We start from the raw sequence: 23,255 nt of genomic DNA on the forward strand, positions 1-23,255 counted from the left end.
CCATAGCATGGAATGTGTCTACCTAGTGTAGACAATAGGCAACACTTTCTGACTCTAGCAACCAGTACCCCATACCTGGGGAATCCTACCCATCATTCAAATCTCAACTTAGATAATTCACTACTTCTTCTGGGAATGTGCACTGACTCCCAGGATTCTGTGCAAGGTTATCATACTTTGCATGACAATTGCACAGTGAATACCAGATAATTCACCAAGCCACAGAATAATTTTCTATCAACATGTTAACATGTCTGTCACCTACATTGGCTTCTTCACAGCACCTTGTATACACAAGGGCTCAAAGAATATGTGTTGGAAAAAACAGTCTAACAAGGCAGGCCTCACCATCACCTCTTCATTATGACTCTTTGCTGTTATATTAAACCTAGATATTCTCCAAGAAAGCTCTGCAACGTGGATGGCATAGGATACCTCTTTAGGATAAGAAAGATTTCAAGCTGGGTGCCTGGGTGGCTCAGTCGGTTAAGCATCCAACTTCGACTCAGATCATGATCTCGTGGTTGGTGGGTTTGAGCCCCGGGTCAGGCTCTGCACTGACAGCTCAGAGCCTGGAGCCTGCTTTGGATTCTGTGTCTCCCTCTCTCTCTCTGTCCCTCCCTACCCTCCGTGCTCTCTCTCTCTCCCCAAAATAATAAATAAATAGACTTAAAAAAAATATTTCAGATTAATGATTAAGTTGCAAAAATTTTCTGATTGAATCCTCAAGATTTTGTTTTGTAGTAGGTGATAAGCAATAATTGTGCTTATGCTAAAGCTTATGCTAGAGTATAAGATTTCAAGTACCCAACAATCCAGATAGAAATGCATCCAGATATTAACTAAAAGATACATTAGAATGTTCATGTCAGTACTACTCATAATAGCCCCAAATTAGACACCACCCAATTGCCCATTAAAGGTAGACTGGATGAATAAAATATGATACATTCATGTAGCAGAATACTACAGGCCCCTGAGAATAAAGAAACAATATGCAAAGATACAGATGAACCTCACAATACAATTTTGAGAGAAAGAAGCCAGCAAAAAATGTACATACTAGATGAGTATGTACCATTAAAAATGAGTGACTTGGGAATTATTTTTTTCAACAAATGGTACTAGAACAGCTAGATATCCACATGCAAAAGAATAAATTTGAACTCCTACTTCATACCATACCATACCATAATTTTTATATAAAATTACATCAAAATGGATCAAAAACCAAACTATAGGCATACATATTCATGATCTTTGATTAGGCACTTTTATGTGTGATATCAAAAGCACAAGCAACTTATATCTAAAACACATTTTATAAGTGAACTATTCATTAGTGAATGAACTATTATAATGAACTATTATAAGTCAATAAGAAGAAGACAATCCAAATAAAAAGTGGGCAAAGTGTCTGAATAGACAATTCTCCAAACAAGATATATACATACAAATGGCCAAAAAGAATGTGAAAAGATGCTCAACATTATTAGGCATCAGGAAAATGCAAATCAAAACCACAATGAGATATCATTTCACATGCAGTAAAACAGCTATAATTAAAAAGACAGACAATAACAAGTGTGGACAAGGATGTGGAGAAATCGGAATTCTTATACACTGCCAGAGGGAATATAAAATGGTGTCCCTGCTTTGGAAAACAGTTTGGTAGTTCCTCAAACATGAAAATATAGTTACCATATGATCTAGCAATTCTACTCCTAGGAATATACCCAAGAGAAATGAAAACGTATGTCCACACAAAAACTTTTACATGGATATTTATACCAACATCACATTATTCATAAAATTCAAAACATGGAAACAACCCAAATATTCGTTCGTGAATGAATAAATAAAATGTGATATATCCACACAGTGGGATATTATGAAGCAATAAAAAGAAACAAAGCATTGCTACATGCTACACCATGGGCAAACATTGAAAACATCATGCTGAATGAAAGAAGCCAATCACAAAGAGTGCATATTTTATGATTCCATTTATATGAAATGTCCAGAAAAGGTAAATCTATAGAGACAGAGAATACATTAATGGTTATCTAGGGCTAGGGGTAGGAGTAGAAGAGGATATTAAGGAGTAATAGTTAAAGGGTATGGGGTTTCTTTTTGGAATAAAAAAAATGTTCTAAAATTGATCAAGGTGATGGTCATACAACTCTTTGTACTAAAAGCTATTGAATTGTATACTTTAAATAGGTGAATTATATGCTATGTGAGTTATTACCTCAATTAATCTGTTTTTAAAATAGATGAAACTAATCCATGGTGTTAAAAATCAAGAGAGTAGTTACCCTTTAGAGAAGCGACTTGAAGGGCACTCAAGGGAGGCCTCTGGGAAGACAGGGCTGTTGTGTTTCTTGATGTGAGCCCTTGTAAAAAGTTACACGAGTATGTTCACTTTGTGAAACTTCATCATTGAGATGTACGCTTATCATTTATGTGCCTTTTAGTGTCTATGTTTTGATTTGATATTTTTTAACCTGAAAAAGAAAACCCCTATCTAGATGTGGTAGGCAGGAAAATAGTCCCCCAAACTGTCCACATCCTAATGCCTGGAACCTTTGAATGTTTAAAGAGTTTTAGGCTTCAGATAGAATTAAAGTTGTTAATGAGTTGATCTCAATATAGGGAGCTAATCCTGGATTATTTGTGTGACCCAAATGTAATCGCAAGTTCCTTAAAAGTGGAAAAGGGAAGAAGAAGACAGGTCAGAGTGATGTGACTGAACTTGCCAGTGCTGGCTTTGAAGATGGAAAAGGGGCTACAAGTCAAATAATACAGAAGCCTCTAGAAGCTGGAAAGGGCATGGAGCCCACACAGAGCCTTATAGAAAGTAATGTAGCCCTGCAAACACCTTGAATTTTAGTCCAGTGAGACCTATGCCAGAGTTCTGACCTTCAGAACCAGAAGATAATAAGTTTGTAATTTGTTTTGGCATAGAAAACTGAGAGATGTCAATGTGAAGTACGTATTTAAAAAGAATTGGGCCAAAAAATTTTTTAAGGATACACTTGAGACAACATGGAAGAATTTCAGAACAAAAATCCCCCTAACTAGGCACAATAATCTTGCATTTAGACTCAGTACGGGTGCTAAACTCTCATGTGTCTCATCTATGCCCAGTGACAGCAGATCCCAGTAAAGAAGAAAGTGAATGACTAATGTGTCCCCAAATGACCCAAACCCTGGCAGGTGGCCAGCTTAACGATGTGTTAAGGAGATAAATCTGGATAGATATTAAAAGAAGTAGTGACAAGGAAAAAGAGAAATGAATGGGAAAGTCTCGAAAGTTTTCGAACTTACGTCTTATGACATTTAGTTGAGCTGTGTTCTGCAAATTTGTTGAAAATTTCAAAGCTTGAATGCCTGACCCTATTTTTAAGTAATAGCCAGACTCAGGTCCAAAACCACAGAAAGCCAAATTGAAAGAAAAATGGGACGATAATTCTTGGAGCATTAAGTAAATTAAAAGAGTAAACACTCTAGTTTCACTTTACATGAAACTAATGACTTAAGTCAAAAATAATGACTTAAGAACATAATGAATCTGGAAGTATGGCAAGAAAAGGTAGTGAGATGACAGTCATGAAAATGATTCTGTTATCGCAGTCTTGAGTATATTCAAACAATGCCTTCAAAACCCTAAAATTTAGAAAACATGACTTCGGCATCATTTCCCTTCCCTTTAAATAGGAATTATTCAAATTACTCAATAGAACAAAATTTCATTCTCTCTCACTTACAAAACTGAAAGAAAATAAATGAGGACAGCCTCCTCCTTGATTTTAATAGGCCTGACATTTGCCCAGAAATTATATATAATATACTCATTCTTAGAAGAAATAATACTATTTCTCCCCACTTCAAATTAGAATACCCTTTTTCACACTACAAATGTATTCTCCTAGCTCAAGACATAATATTCAACTGTAGTATCAATTTCTAGATCCAGAGGGTAACGTCTATTCCTAATGCTACCCTAACGCTTCCATGGTTCCATAAGAGAACAATTCAGTTCCATCCTGAGGCTTTGGGCAGAGATCAGAGCAAAGTTCCTAGAATCATAAACATTCCATCAGGGTCAAATCCCAAAACTGAAAGGAGGAAAGAAAGACCTCTGCGTTCTTTCTTGAAGCTCATCAGTCTTTTCTTAGTTGGTCTTGGGGACAGAAATTGCCTCCCTCTGTGTACTGTTTAATTTTCTATCCTTATATTGAACATGAAGAGGGACCTGAGAAGGTTAACTGAAGAAGGTTAACCCACACACAATATGAATTACCCATTGCCCTTTTCTGATTTCAAATTAAGTATATAATTAGCAAAAAAGGAAATCCATGCCTTCTGGTGATGAAAAATTAGGAAATCAATAGGTGGTTGCCTCTGCAGAGACTCAGGGGAATTTGGGGTCTTTAGTTGCGGCTGCCAGTTAATACTATCTGAATGGCAACACAGGCATCCTCTTCAGGCCTCAAAGCACTGAGCAGATGCCCCACTTCTGGGCTGGCTGGCTCTGAAGATTTGCAAAGAGAAATGAAAAAATGAAATTGATCTGTAAAAATGTAGATAACAATGTAGAAGCAGTAAAATTGCCTTTAATACTGTCAGAAATCTTTGAAAACAAAAGATTTGTATACATTTCTTAAAATATTAAAATGAAGAAAAATTGCTCTCTCCTACTCCTCTCCTCCCAAACTGTTACAAATGATGCATCCCTTCCAGCACTATCTACTTCAAACACCATGTTTTAGAAGTTGTTATGTGGCTGCCCTCTTAGGTGTTGGAGGATATATAACACTTTTTACCCTTAATTGTGTGTTGCCTTGATTTTATGGCCTGCTTGCACAACCCAGCATTCTTTTAGGGCTGTTTGGGGGATGGATACATTTATTGATGTACGGAGCTTTCTGTGTTCATAAACTCCTGCATATGGGGACTTGAATCAACCTTTCTGTGTAAATTTTTTGGTGACACTATCCTTTTCTAAACACTAGGAACCCACAGCCAACTGAAGAAATAAACAGTCAGGTCCGTGTATTTGTATTCGGTCTATTCCCGGCCTTGTAAGGCACTGTGTAGCGTACAGTTTCAGCACTACATAAATAAACCATTGTTGTATTCATTCGCTTAGCTTTATGAACAGTAAAATCCCAGAATTGTTTTGTTCCATTCCAAGCCTCAGTGTTTGCTTTTACAGAAATATACTCTTTAATTAGTACCACTGGGTTATTCTCCCCAAGATAGATGTAATGCCTCATGTAGCAATTAGTATTTTGGAATTGTGTTATAATTTGTGCAATACGAAATTAACCTAGATTGAGATCACAGGTGTTCTTCTGAGGTATTTTTAACTTGGTTTTTTAAAAGTAAAACGTAACTGCTATTCCTCTTCCTTTCAAAAAGCCTACCAGGAAAGCCTCCTCCTTCAGCTCCAGCTGAATGTTTAAAAGCAGGGGCTCTGGAGGGAGCTGGACTTAGATTCTACTCTGAGCTCATTCTGCATGATCTATCTGAGCCTTGATTTCACTGCTTATAAAAGAGGATTATTCATTCCCACATTTTAAGGTTGTCAAGAGGACTGAATGTATTAGACTTTGCCACTAGCCTGACTCATACTCCTCCTCTATTCTCAGATTTGTCTAGGAAACCTTTAATGATCCTCAACCCTGGGCCAGGTCTCCACTTAGGTTCTCCCATTAGACATTTTACTTTCTTTATCATACTGCTCTGTATTTTTTGTACGTGTGTCTGAATCTGTTTCCCACCACTTTCCCTCCCCTTCCCCTCACCATCCCACACACTGCTGACTATAAACTTGCGGAGAGCTGAACGAGATCTGTATTTTTACAGCCTGTGATAGTTAATGATGTTATTCACCAAATGTGTCCATTTACTTGCCCTTCTGGGTACATGATGGGATTGTACTTCCTGACACCTTGTGTGTGGAGTGAGCCCATATGACCACTTGACCAGTGACTCATCAACAGAAGTAATGGGAGTCACTTTTAGGACAGAGTATGTAGTTGCTGGTGTGATTCACTTCTTTCTTTGATGAATGGCAACATTCGAGATGGTGGTTAGCTGATGACTCAAGATGGTCAGCCTGAGGGACTACCATGAGCAAAGCCCTCCACTGGTCCATGATGGACACACAGAATGAATGACATCATATTGATTTATACTACTGAGATTTTGAGGTTGTTATTGTTGCCTAACTCAGCCCATCCTGACTGATCCATAGATGTACTCCCAGTCCTTGACACAGTGACTAGCCATGGTAGGTTCTTCATAAACTCTAAGTATACACTGTTTTTCGTCAAAAATAGTGCTGCTAACCAGAGTATACGCTCATTAGCGTGGTTCGTGATACATCATCCTTGTTTCCTTGCCTCCAATAATCACTATCTATAGAAAATGTCTTCTGTGGTCTGCCTTTAATCTTGTGGAAACAAATCATATTGGGCAAGAAGTTGTGGATAAACCTCCAACTGCCTCTGGTGAAATGAACTAGGATTTCCTAAACTTTATGTACTGAAAGGGGACCTCCTCGCCAAAGTTAAGAAATGAATTCACTAGTACCACCAGTAAGAACTGAATAACGCGATTCCTTCAGAAAATCAGAAATGCAACCTATCATAGGTATACAAATATTTTTTTCTCTATTGCCTATTGATTCAAGGACTCTTGTGAGTCTTTAAGCTTCTTGAGTACTTGAGGTTTTTGAAGGGCATAATATTATTGTTAATTATGGAGACTGTGATTTTATTTTTCCTTACTCTTGTTTCAAAGGTTTTATAGACCAATAGTTGGATAGATAGATCCATGCAAGAGACCTCTGGGCTGTGGTCCTATAAGGATGACTAGGTAATGGCAAAAAGTGAAGGAAATAAAAGAGAATGAATGAAAGGAAGAACATAAGTTCAAGGAGAGAGAAAACATCAGCTTCAGAAGAAAGAATGGCTTTGAGAAACCAAAACAGGTAGCAGCAAATTTGGTAATGAAATTATTAAACAAGTGAGCAGTGAGATGGAGAAGGAAATGAGACACATCCCTTAAAAGTGAACTATGTTGAAGGCGTTAGTTCATTATGACCAAATAGGTCAGACAAACAAAGTAAAGAAAACCATACAACTATAGGCCAGGTCTCAATGACAGAGCAAAGAAGAAAGAGATGGGAAGCATTATCATAATTCATATTAGGAACCCAATTAGAATGGTAATTGAGCAAAGCCAGAAATAATTTTGCATGTGCTGTATTGAGAATTTGCTTTATTATTTTGTTTGACCAGTGTAAACCTAACCCCAGGCTGTACCTCTCCAACACAACTACCACCACCTAACACCCAGGGTTCTGGAATTACAAAACATCTTTGTTATGTTCTCATCTGAAGATGAATTCTTTGCCTGTGATCTTGGAACTCTTGAAGCTCATTGTTTGCTGACAGACCTAAATTCTAGCTCAGCTAAAGAATCAACTGGGAAAATAAAGAAGAAAATAGCAGGATACAATGGAGACCACACACATAACATTTGTCTGTTATAGCTTGTTTTTTGATTTTGGCCACTTTTTAAAATCCATGAGCAGTTATAGGGAAATACTCCTGCCAGGATATTTGGGAAACACTCAAAACTCAAACAGTTAGTTCACCAGCAGAGTGAGGAAGATGAAGAGAAACAAGACAAGCCAATGATGGCATCAGCTAAATATGTTCCCCTTGAGGTGTTCCAAGAAGGGAAGTTGTTCAGCCATTAAACAAAGACAGCTCATCTTCATGCATGAGTATTCCTGAATAGACCAGAGCATTTTTCAAAATCTTTCAAAGAACTTCAAAAGGAAAGAAGAAAAGTTCTTAGAAAACTCAGTCACATTGAATCAGAAAATGTATGAAGCTGGGGTAGAACTGAGGAAGTCTTTCATGCCACACAAAAGGTGGTTGAGGTGAAAGTATTGGGTAAAACAACCAGTCTCAGACCCTTACTGGTAGAAATGGTAAATGATTAGGTTGCTTCAGTTATCCATATTTGTTACTTTTAACAAGAAAGTAAAACTAATTTTCAATGCCACTTTTTCTAAATAGTACATATATAATATATATATAGTATAAATATATACATACATGTGTGTAGATATATGTACAAACATATATGTATGTACACATATACATACACACATACACATGTATATGATTTGTGTTTGTATATATGTGTGTACATATATATATACATACATATATGTGTGATATTTGTGTATATGTGTATATGTTTTTTTTTTTTTCCATATCGAAAAGAGTTGTTCAAAGAGTTGCTCTTCCAGGACTCTAAATAACTTATTTTACCCAGAAAGAAACATTCTGGAAAAGGTTAAATTTAGAATTCATAAAAGTTGACTTAGTAATAGAAGCATTCTTCAGGCAAGGACATTTGGGACCTGGCACCCAATAGGTACACAATAATCATCTGTTGACTGAATAACTAAACTACAAAGTTATAAAGGAAAGGATGCATTATTATAGTTATAAGCTATGTGTGTAGTAAAGAACTTCAGTGATTTCAGAAACCCTTCTTTGCTATTTTTATTATCTTCTAGTAAAAAAAAAAAAAACTGTCATATTTGTAGATTAAAAGGGAAAACTCTATCCCAGCAAAGAGAGGAGAAAAATCATGGGTTCAAAACTCTTTAGTATCAGTAAAGCCCAGAGATGTGGTTTCTGAGGCCTGCAACTATATTATTTGTTCCATTCCTCCTCTGCTTCCTCTTGGCACTAGACCAGCTATGTAACCTCCCTGAACTTAACTCTCATCTGTAAAGTAAAATTGGAACCCCCTCCCTTCATCTCCACCCCAGACACATGAGAGAAATGTCAAAAGAAGGAATTTGATAGAAGGTGTCTCAGAACTCAGGGCTGAGCAAGCTGAGTCTACACCATTCACTCTGAGCAAAACCTGCCAACTGTGACTGTCAGATAGAATGTTAAAGGTTATAGAGCCACATCACACATAAAATATTGGGTGGGGGGAGGCGAACTCACAGAGGAGACAAAAGAAAGACCTCACAAAAATACCAGAAGGGAACTTCTTGTTCTACCCTTTTGAGTGAAAAGCAAAGTTCTTCTGCTTTAAAGGAACAAAAAGATGGGTCCAGTATCATTTCTGCAATAAGATATTAGGGGGACAGCAGATACATTTGTGAATAATCAAACAGGGCCAATTAGTGGCAAGAATCAAAGACAGTGTGCCACAACATGCCCCTGGCATTCTTGTTAGAGAGAGATCACACCCAGGGGGATGGACAAAGTGAAATCAGAATGATCTGTCATGGTGGGCCTCAAAAGGGAGCATGAATTCTATAGATGCAGATGGGGGTTAAGGATGCTATTTCAGGCAGACTGGACAGAATGAGAAAAAGCAATAAAGTACAGATACCTTTGCCCTGTACTGAGAGCAGTGTGTGAATTATCATTTCTTTTGGAACTCATTTGCCATCTGTGAATGGAATAGGCAGAGGTGAGGCTAGAAAAGCAGGTCAGGGCTTATTGTGGATGATATCAATGCTGAGGTGATTAATGTATTCTTAATTGACAAGGAAAAATCAAGCCATTGAAAGTTCTCACTGACAAACCCTTAGTCCTTATGCCAATACCTAGACCAAGAGTAATATACCTGCGACCTATCTACATTGGTTTTATCTATATTATTACCTTGAACTACTCTCAAACTAAAAATGTGAAATTTAGAATTAACCAAGGGCAATGTGTGATGGCAGCATCCCAGGCTGTGAAAATAAATCTCTGGAATATGAACGTGCATACACATTGAGGTGTTTTTTTTTAATGGATTAATTTTCATTGCAAATGGATATGTGTTACAGTTATTACTGTTCACCTGAAGTCTACAAGTCACGTTAATATAACAGAAACTGACCCTGGTTGACTGTGAAGGCACTAATTGGCATAGGGAGTGCCAATGCCACAGGCGTGTCATCTTTCCCTCCCCCATGGAAGAAGGTACAATTATACTCGTAAATGAATGAAAGAAAAGAATGAGTGACTTGCCCAGGAAGAGAAACCAGATGTTAATTTTATACAATCTAAGACATATGAGGCTTGTAAAGTGTCTTCATTTTCTCCAAATAGAGCTCTGCAAGTCAAACGGGAGGGTGAATTCCAAAGCTGCTTAGAGCACTGATGCCCTCATGTGGGAAAAAAAACAGTTAACACATTCCAGCCTCTAAGAAGTACAAGACACCTGGGGAAACTCTACATGGTAACACCGTAGGAAGAAATGGATGGTTCATAAAATGGTTATCACTACACATTTAGAATTTCCTTTCTCTCATTAACGTCCTTTGGCATCTTTGTTTAGCACTGGAAGCTGCTAGAAATCAGCTGGAAATGCACGGGGTGGCAATAAGGCATTTTTCTTGTAATAATATCTGTAAGAAATTTTTCAGCTAATTTCCAGTTAATATAAAAACACATTAAAGCTACTGAAAAAAAAAAACAGTACTAAATGTGTAACTTGATGTGCTCTTTTCATTATACCTGTCTAATATTATCAGTTCCGAAAAGCTGATTTATGGATGCAGAACTATACGTAAGCACAAAAGCAAACCTCGAGCTAAGCCACAGCCCAAAGTTTCTGTAGCCTTATATCCCAGAAAAAGCCACTTGTAATTAAGAAAATTTACTCTAAAATTCAACCTGTTCTCTTTACTGCGCAAAAATACTACTCTGATTTGTTTCACTGGAACATATTCACATTGAGGAGCCTAGGAGAAAATGGAACAGCAAAGGAGTCCAAGAAGGGACAGTTGGAAGAGTAGGAGGAAACCCAGAATATTCCCACCTAGTCATATTCCTCAGTATGGAAAGACCTAGAATCTCTACCAGATTTACTGGCAGACACTCTTTTCCCTAGGTCAGCACTCAAAGACTCAGACACAACTATGAACAGGTCATCACAGAAGGTTTACAGCCCATTGGAAGTTCACTACCTGAAGCCCAGCTGTAGCCACTGCAAGGAATACAGCATCTTTGTTTTAATCACAGAGTTGCTCTGAGGCCACACATCGAACAGTGAGGTTATAAATGCTGTCAGTTTTCCTTTCCTGTGTCCTTTTCCCTGCTTCATAATCTCCCTTCCACCTCTCTAGTATTTATCTATTCCCTTCACCGTATCAAACACACTACCCATCAATGCCAAAGTGGTATAAGGAGAACAGAGGGTTTTATCGCATAGTACAATCATTGGCCAACTATTAACAGATGTCAGCAGCTCTATGTTGAGAAAGATTCTGAAGTTGTGTCTAAGCTCATTTGTAAATGTACATACGGGTACTGAAAATAATGCCCTTCACGAGTTTGTGTGTGTGTGTATGCCTTGGAGGGGAAGGTCACGGAAGGGCCAGTGCAACACTAATGCAACTTAAGAGTTTCTTCCTCTGTTGTATACACGAGGCCCCTGAATTCTTCAGCATTCTCTGATGATACCTGAGTTTTTCTGCTTCCTGGTATCTTCTCTTCCCTTAAATGATCAACTCCTATTCGTTCTTCAAGACTCAGCCAAAATGCCCCTGAATCAGCTATTCCCTCCTCTTTGGTCTCAAGACACCGTTTTTAAAATGTATTTTAGCTCTAAATATACAGAATTATAACTATTGATGTAAATGTGCCAGTAAGTTCTGTGCTACTTGACAATGGGAACTTTGTTTAATTCAAGTTTTTATCTCTGGAGCCTAGAAAAGTGTGTGTTGAATAAGAGACACCAGTTCTTCCAGGAAGAATGGAAAAGAATGGAAAAGATAGAGGTGTTCTGTCTCCCAGGAGTCAGTGCCACTCTGCTTGGTATGTGAGGAACCGAAGTGTCACCTCCTATGAAAGGGATTTCAGGCTTCAAAGAGAGGGTGGGGTAGCTTCATGAAAGAAGCATCTTCTCCACTTTCCCCATACGCACTAAGTACAACACTCCAGTCCCTTGATCAAAGCAAGACTTGGTCTTTCATTTTTAATTTTCCTCAAATTTCTGGTGAGCCTTTGTGTTTGCACAAACTCATTTCTGTGTGTCACATTTGCCTCTTTGCCCTCAGATCCATTCTCTACCTTCCCCTGCTCCGGTCTGAACTCTAGGGGGCTGATAGCAAGAAATAACATTTTCCATTGGGGTCAGCCAATGGAAGGCACTTGCAGGAGATACATGCAAGGGAGAAAGGAAATGCCAGGGTATTTCTCTCTTTCTTTTCCTCTCTGCTTTGGGCAATGTATCAGGTGGTGGCTGTGTCTCCTCCATCCGCAATGCAACGCCCACCCCCCCCCACTTCCCCTCAGCAGTGCCCAAGGTGTTTCCAGCTCTCCAGGGGTGAGCTCCCCCTGGCGCTGACTAGGATAACCCCACTTCCTCCTCTTTGTCTTCCAGTCTCTAGCAGTGACAGCCATTCCCTGCAGTTGCTAATCCCTCCTGTTGGCTTTCATCAATTCTAACACTTTTGTTACTAATTCCCCATATTAAAGTCCACTTAATAAACTACCTGGCATAGATTCTGTTTTCCTGACATGGCACTGACTGAGGCATTGTGCTAGAGCTGTTCATATTTGCTTCGAAACAGTGAATATCTTCTTCAAATCAAATGGGAACACAGAGCATTATAATATTTGCCATTGACTATATAGAGCATATCATGACACGACTACAGAAACATAGTGAGAGGTTCATCAGCAGGAAGAGCACACTGAGGATTCTGTCCAGAGTCTTTATTAGGTATTGGACCAAGGGGGAAAAAATAAAAGGATGTAATTTGTGATAGGCTTAGGGAGTGAGATTCAAAGAAACTATTTATAAATATAAACACATATTTATAAAATATCTTCCCATGCCCTCTAGGACAAATAGGGGAAAACTTTATTCCTGCAGAAAGTCACAATGGTCCCATCCTCCTGCTACAACCTTAGAAACCACTGGCTTATTACTATACAAATTAGATCAACTGGGGAAGGAACCCCAAAATCATCTCAGACCTTTTTTGCTTTGCTATAGAGAGTGGTGAAACAGGACACAAATTGAGGAAGTCCTTTCTGTGTTTCCCATTTACCTGCATGCCTTTGGACCCCAGGGCAGAGATCCCCTCAGCTGCAGGTGGGATGGGGGCAGAGCTCATTGCTGTGCAGAGGCTGAAAATCTGATGGAGAAAAACCTACTGGGCGTTTCAGCCAGCCCCCTCTCAGCTGGCAGCAAAGACAGGGAGGGAAGAAGAAAAGACCCCCAGCAGCCAGCCTGTGCCCTGTTTTATTCCTCACAATTGGGTTTTTAGCTGAAGGGCGGGGTCTGGAAATGAATGTAATTTGCAGCTCCATACCAGAGGTGACTGAAAAGCTCAAAAGCACAAAATGAAAAGCTCAAAAGCTTTGGGGCCTCATTCCAACTCAAATCATTACCAAAATTGCCAACCAATTCAGGAGCAGTGGAACAAAGTAAATCAGAATGACAGAATTTTCTTTCCTTTTGAATAAGATTTCAGCATCCCCTTCCACAGGGTTTATTTTGCTTGTTTAATTATGTTATCATTATTTCTTATATAAATTGTAAGCATTTTTATCTGAAGATTCATTCTCCCATTATTAAACCAACATTTATTCTTTTCTATTTTTGTAATTATTTTTGGTCCACCTTTGGTCCCTGTTGTCTTTTTCAGACACACCAAACATACCGAAGTTGTATTTCTGCATTTTGTTTCTTGTAATCTATAATTTCCTCAGAAATTTCTTATATTTCTTTATCTTCTTCCTGCTTTGCTTTCAGATTCTCTTCAGCTTGTTCCCACTTTGCTGACTTACATCTCTGCTGAAGATCCTTTTACTGCTTCTAATTCTAATATAGTTGCAACTATATTTTCTATTCCCACCCACCCCCACTTTCAGTTCCCCTTATATCTCATTCTGCTGCCTTTTTGCTATAGGAGGTTTTATATGTTTCTTTGTTATTATTTTCTGATTAGTCATCTTTGAAGGAATTACATTTTTGCTGGTCCTGCTACTTGCCATCAAAAATCTAACAAATAGGGAAATGATATTTCTTCAAGTTGATATACCTCAAAAAAGAGCCATTAATAGCAAGAGTAAGGGAAGAATGTTTGCTATCATCATCATCACTTCACATTTTTCTAGAATTGCCAGCCAATACAATTAGTTAGGAGAGAAATAATAATTTTAAAAAAGAAACAGAAGCATTATATTATTTTCAAGTTATATTATTACATACACAGAAACCCCCAAAAGAAGCATCCAGAAAAGTAATACAAACAGTATGAATTTGGTAAGATGCCTAATTACAAAAAGATTATATAATCATTGTAACGCCTAGTTACAAAAAGATGCCTAATTACAAAAAGATTATATATAACTTCCCAAAATACTGAAAATATCCAATTAATATATTTAATTCATTATGAGAAAGATCGTTATTTCAATCAGTATTTAATAGTAGGTGAAAGAAGGGGCACCTGGGTAGCTCAGTCAGTTAAGCATCCAACTTCAGCTCAGGTCATGATCTCACAGTTCCTGGATTCAAGCCTGCGTTGGGCTCGGTGCTGACAGCTCAGAGCCTGGAGCCTGCTTAGGATTCTGTGTCTCCCTCTCTCTCTGTCCCTCCCCTGCTCACTCTCTGTCTCTCTCTCTCTCTCTCAAAAAATAATTTTAAAAACAATAAGAATAAGAAAAAAATTTTAAAATATTAAAATATGACTTTGCTACAGTCACAAGGAAATTCCCAGTGGGAGTGAGTCTGCGTGTGTGTGTGTGTGTGTGTCTGTGTGTGTCTGGTAGTGTTTTGTTTTGTGAGTGAAGGCAGAGACAGTAATGCTCACAGAGTATTTCATATACTCCCTCATACACCCCCAACTCTCCTGCACTTAGGCAGGACTAGGTGACTAGTTCTAGTCATGGACTAGTTCGGTCCGATGTCATAGCTACTAGCCATGTGTGATTATATAATTGAAAACTAACTTATTTTTTCCCCAACACCTGAATTCAGTTCTTTAGTCATATTAACCAAATCTCAAGTGCTTACATTTCATTAGCTACCAAAGGCTAATGGCTACTATATTGGACAGTGTATTACCATAGAAAGTTCCGGTGGACAGTGTCAGTCCAGCCAATGAGCTGTGAGTGGGGAAAACATGTGTCTCTGTAGCTCATGCACAATCCTCCACCTGCTTTCTCCCATGCAGGTGACTAGGAAGCTAAGGTGGTATAGCTATGAAGTGTTGGGGCCTTGGTCAGCCTGGTGCCTGAGTAACTCTGTGGAGCAAATCCTTTCCCCTGCCCCATTCACACCAGCCCATGTGGGGCATATACTCTTAATAAATAAACTTTTGTTGTGTTAACCCACTGAGATCTGGAGGTGGTCTGCTATCCTAGTTAAACTATCCATTCATGAGGTACCTGGGTGGCTCAGTCGGCTAAGTGTCCAACTTTGGCTCAGGTCATGATCTCATGGTTCATGGGTTCGAGCCCCATGGAGCCTGCTTCAGATTCTGTGTGTCTCCCTCTCTCTGTCCTTCCCCCTACTCATGCTCTGTCTCTGTCTCTCAAAAATAAATGATAAAAAAATTTTAGGGCAAATATAATAATAATTTGGTAGAAGATAAGAAATCACTTAGTAAAATTCTGGAAAAGATGGGTAAAAAAGCAAGCTTGTGATATTTTAGATATTAAAATATACTATAAAGTTACAACAATTGAGACAGTACAGGAACAGGCAGAGAGATCAATGCAAGAGAATAGATGTGAGAATAAATTAAAATACAATGTGAAATAAAGGTCTCATTTCTAATTACCTGTGTTCACTCCTGTCTCCCTGTGGTGCTCACCAGGGTCCTAGAGTCTGAGGTGCAGGCACTTTCTCTATTTTTCTCAGAAGGCTTGCCCCTGATATAGAGCCATCTAGCAGCCAGGTCCACTAACACAATGTGCCTTTATGATTTTATAATCCCTCGGTCCCATCTTCAATGAGGTTCATCTCCACCCTGTTTTCTCATTAATTGTAATTGCCTGAGGCATTCTGCTAACTTATTGTCTGTTAACATTTCAATTCCTCAGAGTCCTACCCAGAAGGCCAATCCTCTTACGGCCCTCACAGTTCATATATTTTGAATGAAGATGGAATTTATGCCTCGCTTGGCACAATGCTCTATGAAACTTACAAACTTCTATTTCACCCTCTTACATCTGAATCTTTCTACGCTTGCTCACTTCTCCCTACTGCTGAAATAGCTAATATATTCCATACAAAACATACTCTGTCTTTCATTAATCCCATGAACATATTATGATATCTAAATTTGATCTCTTCTATTTCTCTATTCATGAGCATATATACCTAATATAATAATAAATATTATACACTAATAGAGTCCCTACTACCAGGTAAAATTATGCCCACAATCTCAGTAATGCTGGTCCCCAATTTCCTTTGGCATAATCTATTCAAACCTGGCATCATCTACAAGTTTAATCCTATTTTTCAGTCCAAATACTACCTGAATATCCATCTGCCCTTATTTTTCAAGTGTTCTATGGAGACAAACAAAACGGTTAGGCCTTAGTGAAAAATTTTGGATTTTCACATTCTTCTGTACACCAAAACAAGTACTAGATATATCAATTTGAATACTAAAAAATAGCAAAATACCAGTTATTAGAAGAATAAAAGAGGTCATATTTTTATAATCTGGAGAAAGGCCTTTCCACCTGTGGCACAAACACTAAAATCAATAAAGGAAAACACTGATAAGTTTGACACTGTAAACATTAAGTATATGAACAGCACTAGCAAAAACACCAACCAAAAAAATTGAATAAACACATAATATGTTTTAGTCTAAAAACTAAGTGATAATAAATAAAAATGGGGTAACTTTTTCAACGTAATAAACTTTATATGTTTTGTAAGGAAAACTTAGAAAAAAGATCACTTCAGTAGAAATCTGAAAAAAGAATATAGTCAAGTCATAAAAGATGCACAAAGGATGAGAATATATATATGTTTATATATATATATATATATATATGTGTGTGTGTGTGTGTGTGTGTGTGTATGTATATATATGAAGGTATTCAAACACCCAGGTAATCAAGGAAATGCTAATTTTAAAATGCTGAGATACTACTTCCAGCTTCTCCCATTGACACAAAAACTTAATTTTTTTAATGTTTATTTCTTTATTTTGAGAAAGAGAGAGAGAGAGAGAGAGAGCACAAGGAGAGGAGGAGCAGAGACAGAGGGAAAGAATCCTAAGTGGTTAGATGTTTAACTGACTGAGCCACCCAGGCCCCATAACACTAAAACTTTAAAAGAAAGACTAAAACCCAGGGATCCGGGAGGGTGCGGTGAAAAAGACAGTCACATTGGTGATAGGTGTAAGATGTTACAAATTTGAAAAGAAACTTTTTAAAATAGGTTTCAAAGGATTTTGTCTTTTGTTTTGTTTTCAGTAGGCCTCATGTCCAGTGCAGAGCGCAAAACAGGGCTCGGACTCATGACTCTGAGATCAGAGTTGGACGCTTAACCAACTGAGCCACCCAGATGGCCCTGTTTTAAGTTTTAAAGAGCCTCCCATTTCATGTAATAATCATAGTACTTGAAATTTATGCCAAGGAGATAATCCCAGAAAAGTGCTACAGCTTTGTTTATACCAGCAGAAATCTGGAACCTCTCCATCCGAATAGCAAAGGGAGGAAAGCTGGTTAAAAGGTGGTGGTAAACACTTATAACTGCAGTACTCTTCAGGCACCTAAACTGATTCTGTATATCTATATTCATTTGCACGGAAAAAAGATTCTTTTTTCCATGGAGCTCCTGGGTGGCTCAGTCGGTTGAGCATCAGGCTCTGTGCTGACAAAGCAAAGCCTATTTGGGATTCTCTCTCTCCCTCTCTCTCCCTCTCCCCTACTTGCAAGCATGTTCTCTCTCTCAAAATGAATCAACTTTAAAAACAAAAAAAGAAAGCTGTGTGTGTGTGTGTGTGTGTGTGTGTGTGTGTGTGTGTGCATAAAAAGATGAATGAAAGACTTAAAGTAGCAAGTATATCTAGTTTGTAGGAGTTCAGATGCTTTTTAATATCTCTTTTGTAACTTCCAGGACCATTCTGTATTAAAGTTTACAATGTATCTGTGTCTGTTATAATAAAAATCATTCATATAAATAAATAAGAACAAAGACCATTATCGACACTATGTAACAACCGGAAAAATGTTTCTGATATTTATGAGAAAAAAATCACAATAGAGTTACATCAACACTATATTTAAAAATAGGTGGGTTTACTGGCAACAAATAGAATTTTTTAGTTCATTTATTTATTTTGAGGCAGGAGGAGGGGAAAGGCAGAAAGAGGGAGAAAGAGAATTCCAAACAGGCTCTGTGCTGTCAGCACAGAGTTGGACATGGGGCTCAATCTCATGAACCATGAGATCATAACCTGAGTCAAAATTAAGAGTCAGATGCTTAACCCACTGAGCCACCCAGGTGCCACTAGAAGATAATTTTTTTAAAAAAGAAGTAAATAGGGGCGCCTGGGTGGCGCAGTCGGTTAAGCGTCCGACTTCAGCCAGGTCACGATCTCGCGGTCCGTGAGTTCGAGCCCCGCGTCGGGCTCTGGGCTGATGGCTCGGAGCCTGGAGCCTGTTTCCGATTCTGTGTCTCCCTCTCTCTCTGCCCCTCCCCCGTTCATGCTCTGTCTCTCTTTGTCCCAAAAATAAATAAACTTTAAAAAAAAAAAAAAGAAGAAGAAGTAAATAGTGAATATGTTCTCTGATTAGGAGGAGGGAGAGAGGGAGAGAGGTGGAGGGAGGGAGGGAGGAAGAGAGGTGGAGGGAGGAAGAGAGGTGGAGGGAGGAAGAGAGGTGGAGGGAGAGGGAGAGAGAGAGAGAGAGAGAGAGAGAGAGAGAGAGAGAGAATCTTAACCAGGCTCCAAGCCCAGCATAGATCTCCCCCTCAATCCCACCCCCCTGGGATCATGACCTGAAGGGAAATCAAGAGCCAGATGCTCAACCAACTGAGCCACCCATGCACCCCAACGAATATGTTTTTGAAATGACACAGTTGATTTTTTTATAAAGACTTCAGCTTTGTTGTACTACTTGCTCAATAAACATGTTTTAATTAAGTTTAAGTACATTAATAGAATAGGTAGAACCTAAATAAAGGAAGAAAGGCAGATTATTGGCAGGTGCTGCTGGTTTGGTTGGTGAAAAAGAAAAGTGATCAGAAGAGAGTTGCAAACTGTAGGAAATTTGTAACTGACGTGACATAGTTATGTATAACCTCAACCACACCCCCAAATCAGTCTATATGGACATTTCCTTCTGGGGATATTCAAAATAGCATTGACATAGAGATGAAATAGTGAAAGAAAATAGCAACTCATTTTGTATCCTTCATCTAAGCCTCTTGGGAGAAAATACTTCCAATAATGATGACCACAGAGGAAACACTGCATATGTTCATTTAAATTAGTGTCAATGCTAAGCTCTTCAACACAGCCTTGATCTCACAGAGTTGCCTACAAATTAGTTATAACTCACCATGGACTTTTCCAGTCTAATTAAACAAACCCTGCCAGACCAGCCCCTTCATAAGTCCATACCTGGGAACTCTGTTAATGAAATATCCACTGAATGTCCACACATATCTAATAGTGTTACGAATGCCTTATGGCCAAAGGCCCCTTGGGATGGAAGGAAGGGCTTCCAGATCCCCACTGAAGATTATCCTAGGGTTTAACAGATGCAGCCTTCTGAAAAGACTTTCTACCAGACATAACATTTTCTGCCTATTTCAAACTTTGAGCCTAGGAGAATCACTTGAGAGTTAACCAGAAGGAACCCCAGACTCCTGACCCAGAAGGATTCTTCTGGTTTCATGGGGACTGAATGAACTGCCACTGTGAGATGCTAGCAAAAATGCATTTATCTCTGACAGCTCAGCCTTTTGCCTCCAACAGGGAGAATCAGGAAATTGCAGAATGTTAGCTGCAGTAGCTGGAGAGATCATACAGCCGTCTCAGCCCTACAAGCTGCCTCAAGGGCAGTTGCAGGGAAACTTTTTGGAATTTTGGGTGAGTAACTGAGGCAAAGTGACAGGAGCTCTTGGTCCTCCCACATCTTTCATCAAAGCAAAGATACTGTACCTGTTCTATTCACTGGACTTCCCAAAGGAACTGGTGTGAGGTGTGGGGGAAAATTGTGTGAGATCTTGAATTGGACCTAAAAATCACTGGGCATCTTCAATTAAAGACCACGTGTTGTCTAACACACCCTCTGAGTTATCTGATTCTATGGGGACTCGGGACCTTTCCATGTTTTTTATCTACTTTATAAATTCTAGGTAGCTGAGACCAGTGCAAATGACCCTTGCCCACAGACATGCAAATTCTATCCAGGAGGGACAACTGATCCACTCTCCCCCTGCCAAAAAAGGACAGTTTTGCATGTATTTGTAAATTAATTCCCACATTCCTGATTCAACAATAAAAGTGTGGTAATTGAACCAGCTTTAACATCTTACCAGTTCTCTCATTACTTAATGAGTTAAATAAATTCTTTGACATGTGTTCGTTTTTGTATTTGTATGAGAGTCATGATTCTACCCTTAAAGAAAATACTTTAAAATATAAAAGAATATTGAAAAGGAGTCTAGCTCCAATCCCCACATTTCAGATGTGAAGGAACTGAGGCCCGGAGAGGTGAAGCACGGAGCGAACAAATAGCAGCTAAACTTTTCTCACCGAAGAAATCCTTCTTGTTAAATGTACATGATGAACATGCAATGCTGTTTACTCACTCCTGCTGTGAAGAGATGGATCATTCAGGCCACCCCATATTTTATGATTTATACACACTAACATTAAGGCTGAATTACTAGCGAAAGATGCTGGAATCACAGGGACTGGATTTAATCCCCAACTCTCCTACTTCTGAGCATGACTCGGGCAAGTTACCTTTTCTTTGCCTTGGCTTCCTTATCTGTAAAATGGAGACAATAATAATACTTTCCTCTGAGGACTGTTATAGCATTAAATTGGATAATGCTTACTAAGCTCCTGCAACTGTGCCTGGCACATAAAAGGTGGCCTGCAAATACCATACACTGTTATCATCCGCGCCAGTCTAAGGCACCGTTTGCTCCTAGAGGAGTTATCATCGTGAAATGCATGAATATAAAATCTAGGGATACTTGGATTTATCCCTATGTGTCACTGTGAAAAGTTGTAGCTACACTAAAGTGTTACACACTGAATTCTATTTTAATGCTATTAAGGCAGCTCTTGCTTACAGCAAGTATGCGATAAATAACTTGATGAAATCAAAAAAATATTTTGTAGCACTTATAGCTACCCTCTTTAATTTATTATTGGACTTTAATAGTTTTAAGACACACAAATCTATATACAGGAGTACATTGTTATTGGCTGAAAACAATGCTTCTAGGGATGTCTACATACAGTTAATACTAAGGATTGTGAGGCCAAATAGCCAGATTCTAATGTAATTTGGCAAGAATTTAGTATAATCAAAAATATTATTAGTAACGAAAGTTTAATAAAAAAAGGAATAACATACTCTCAGTTTCATGTACGACTGTGATATTTAATCACTACATGTTTGACTCATTTTTCTCAACAGCCATTTACTCCATACTTCAATAGTCCCTGCAAGCATCCACCCCAATGTCTGTACATAGTAGATGTTTAACAAATATTGTTAAATAATCGGCAAGTTTCTGTACATTGTATTTTATGTCCTTCTGGTAATCACGTGCAGCTATGACCTGAACCTAAGAATCAGAGCTCAGGGGCGCCTGGGTGGCGCAGTCGGTTAAGCGTCCGGCTTCAGCCAGGTCACGATCTCGCGGTCCGTGAGTTCGAGCCCCGCATCAGGCTCTGGGCTGATGGCTCAGAGCCTGGAGCCTGTTTCCGATTCTGTGTCTCCCTCTCTCTCTCTGCCCCTCCCCCGTTCATGCTCTGTCTCTCTCTGTCCCAAAAATAAATAAACGTTGAAAAAAAAATTTTTTTTAAAAAGAATCAGAGCTCAGCATTTGTCCTTCCTGTGCACAGGGATGCTTCTTGTTCATTTTTTTGTTCTTTCATTATTATTCTCCCTTCCAAACTTCCTTTTACTCTGCAATTTAAGGATGCTCTATAATTAGAAGCCAGCCAGGCATCAACTACTTCCTCTGGGCAAGTTTGTGCCTTAACACCTCTCAGTGACCTTCCATGCTAATTAAACTGCGTGTGAGAATAAAGAACATTGGTACTTAACCGAAATAAAAAGCAATTAAGTAGAAACATTTGGAGATGACTGTATGTTAATAAGAAATCTTAATCAATGTGTATACCTATGAGACTAACAGATGCACCTTTGAAGAATTCATATTTTCTAATAAAAAAAAATACAAACTTCCTTGTTTCCTAACATGTGCACAAGCTCATAAAACCCTTTGATTTGTTTTATAGACAGAAGGGGGGGAAAAATCACTGTCTCTTTTATTTTCTTTGTAGTCTTCTGGAAATTACTAAACTATCCCCGAAGCACAGTTTACTTCCTTGAATATATTAATTCAGGGTACTCTAAATTTTATCCAAGAAATCTAAATTTGGGTTTCTTACCTTTCTAAATCTTGGAAGAACATTAGTTATGTATATTTTTAAGTGCAGAAACAAAATAGATTAAACAAAATAGATCAAGGGTTAGCAAACTACAGTCACAGGCCAAATTTGGTACTTCCTCTTTCTAGATAGTCCATCAGGTGGGGATGGTTTTCACATTTTAAAACAGTCGCTTAAGGGGCGCCTGGGTGGCTCAGTCGGTTAAGCATCCAACTTCGGCTCAGGTCATAATCTCACACTCCATGAGTTCAAGCCCGCATCGGGCTCTGTGCTGACAGCTCAGAGCCTGGAGCCTGCTTCAGATTCTGTGTCTCCCTCTCTCTCTGTTGCTCCCCTGCTCATGCTCTGTCTGTGTCCCAAAAATAAATAAAAACATTAAAATTTTTTTTTAAATAAATAAAACAGTCACTTAAAACACACAGAAGAATATGAGATGGGGACCGTATGTGACCCACAAAGTCTAAAATATTTACTATCTAGCCTTTAACTGAAAAAGTTTACCAATCTCTCATTTAGAAATGGGCAACTGGAAATACTAGTACAGTCCACATACATAAAACCATCCTAATTAACA

Source organism: Leopardus geoffroyi, chromosome D4, assembly GCF_018350155.1.
Source record: "Leopardus geoffroyi isolate Oge1 chromosome D4, O.geoffroyi_Oge1_pat1.0, whole genome shotgun sequence".
NCBI classification, from domain to species: Eukaryota; Metazoa; Chordata; class Mammalia; order Carnivora; family Felidae; genus Leopardus; species Leopardus geoffroyi.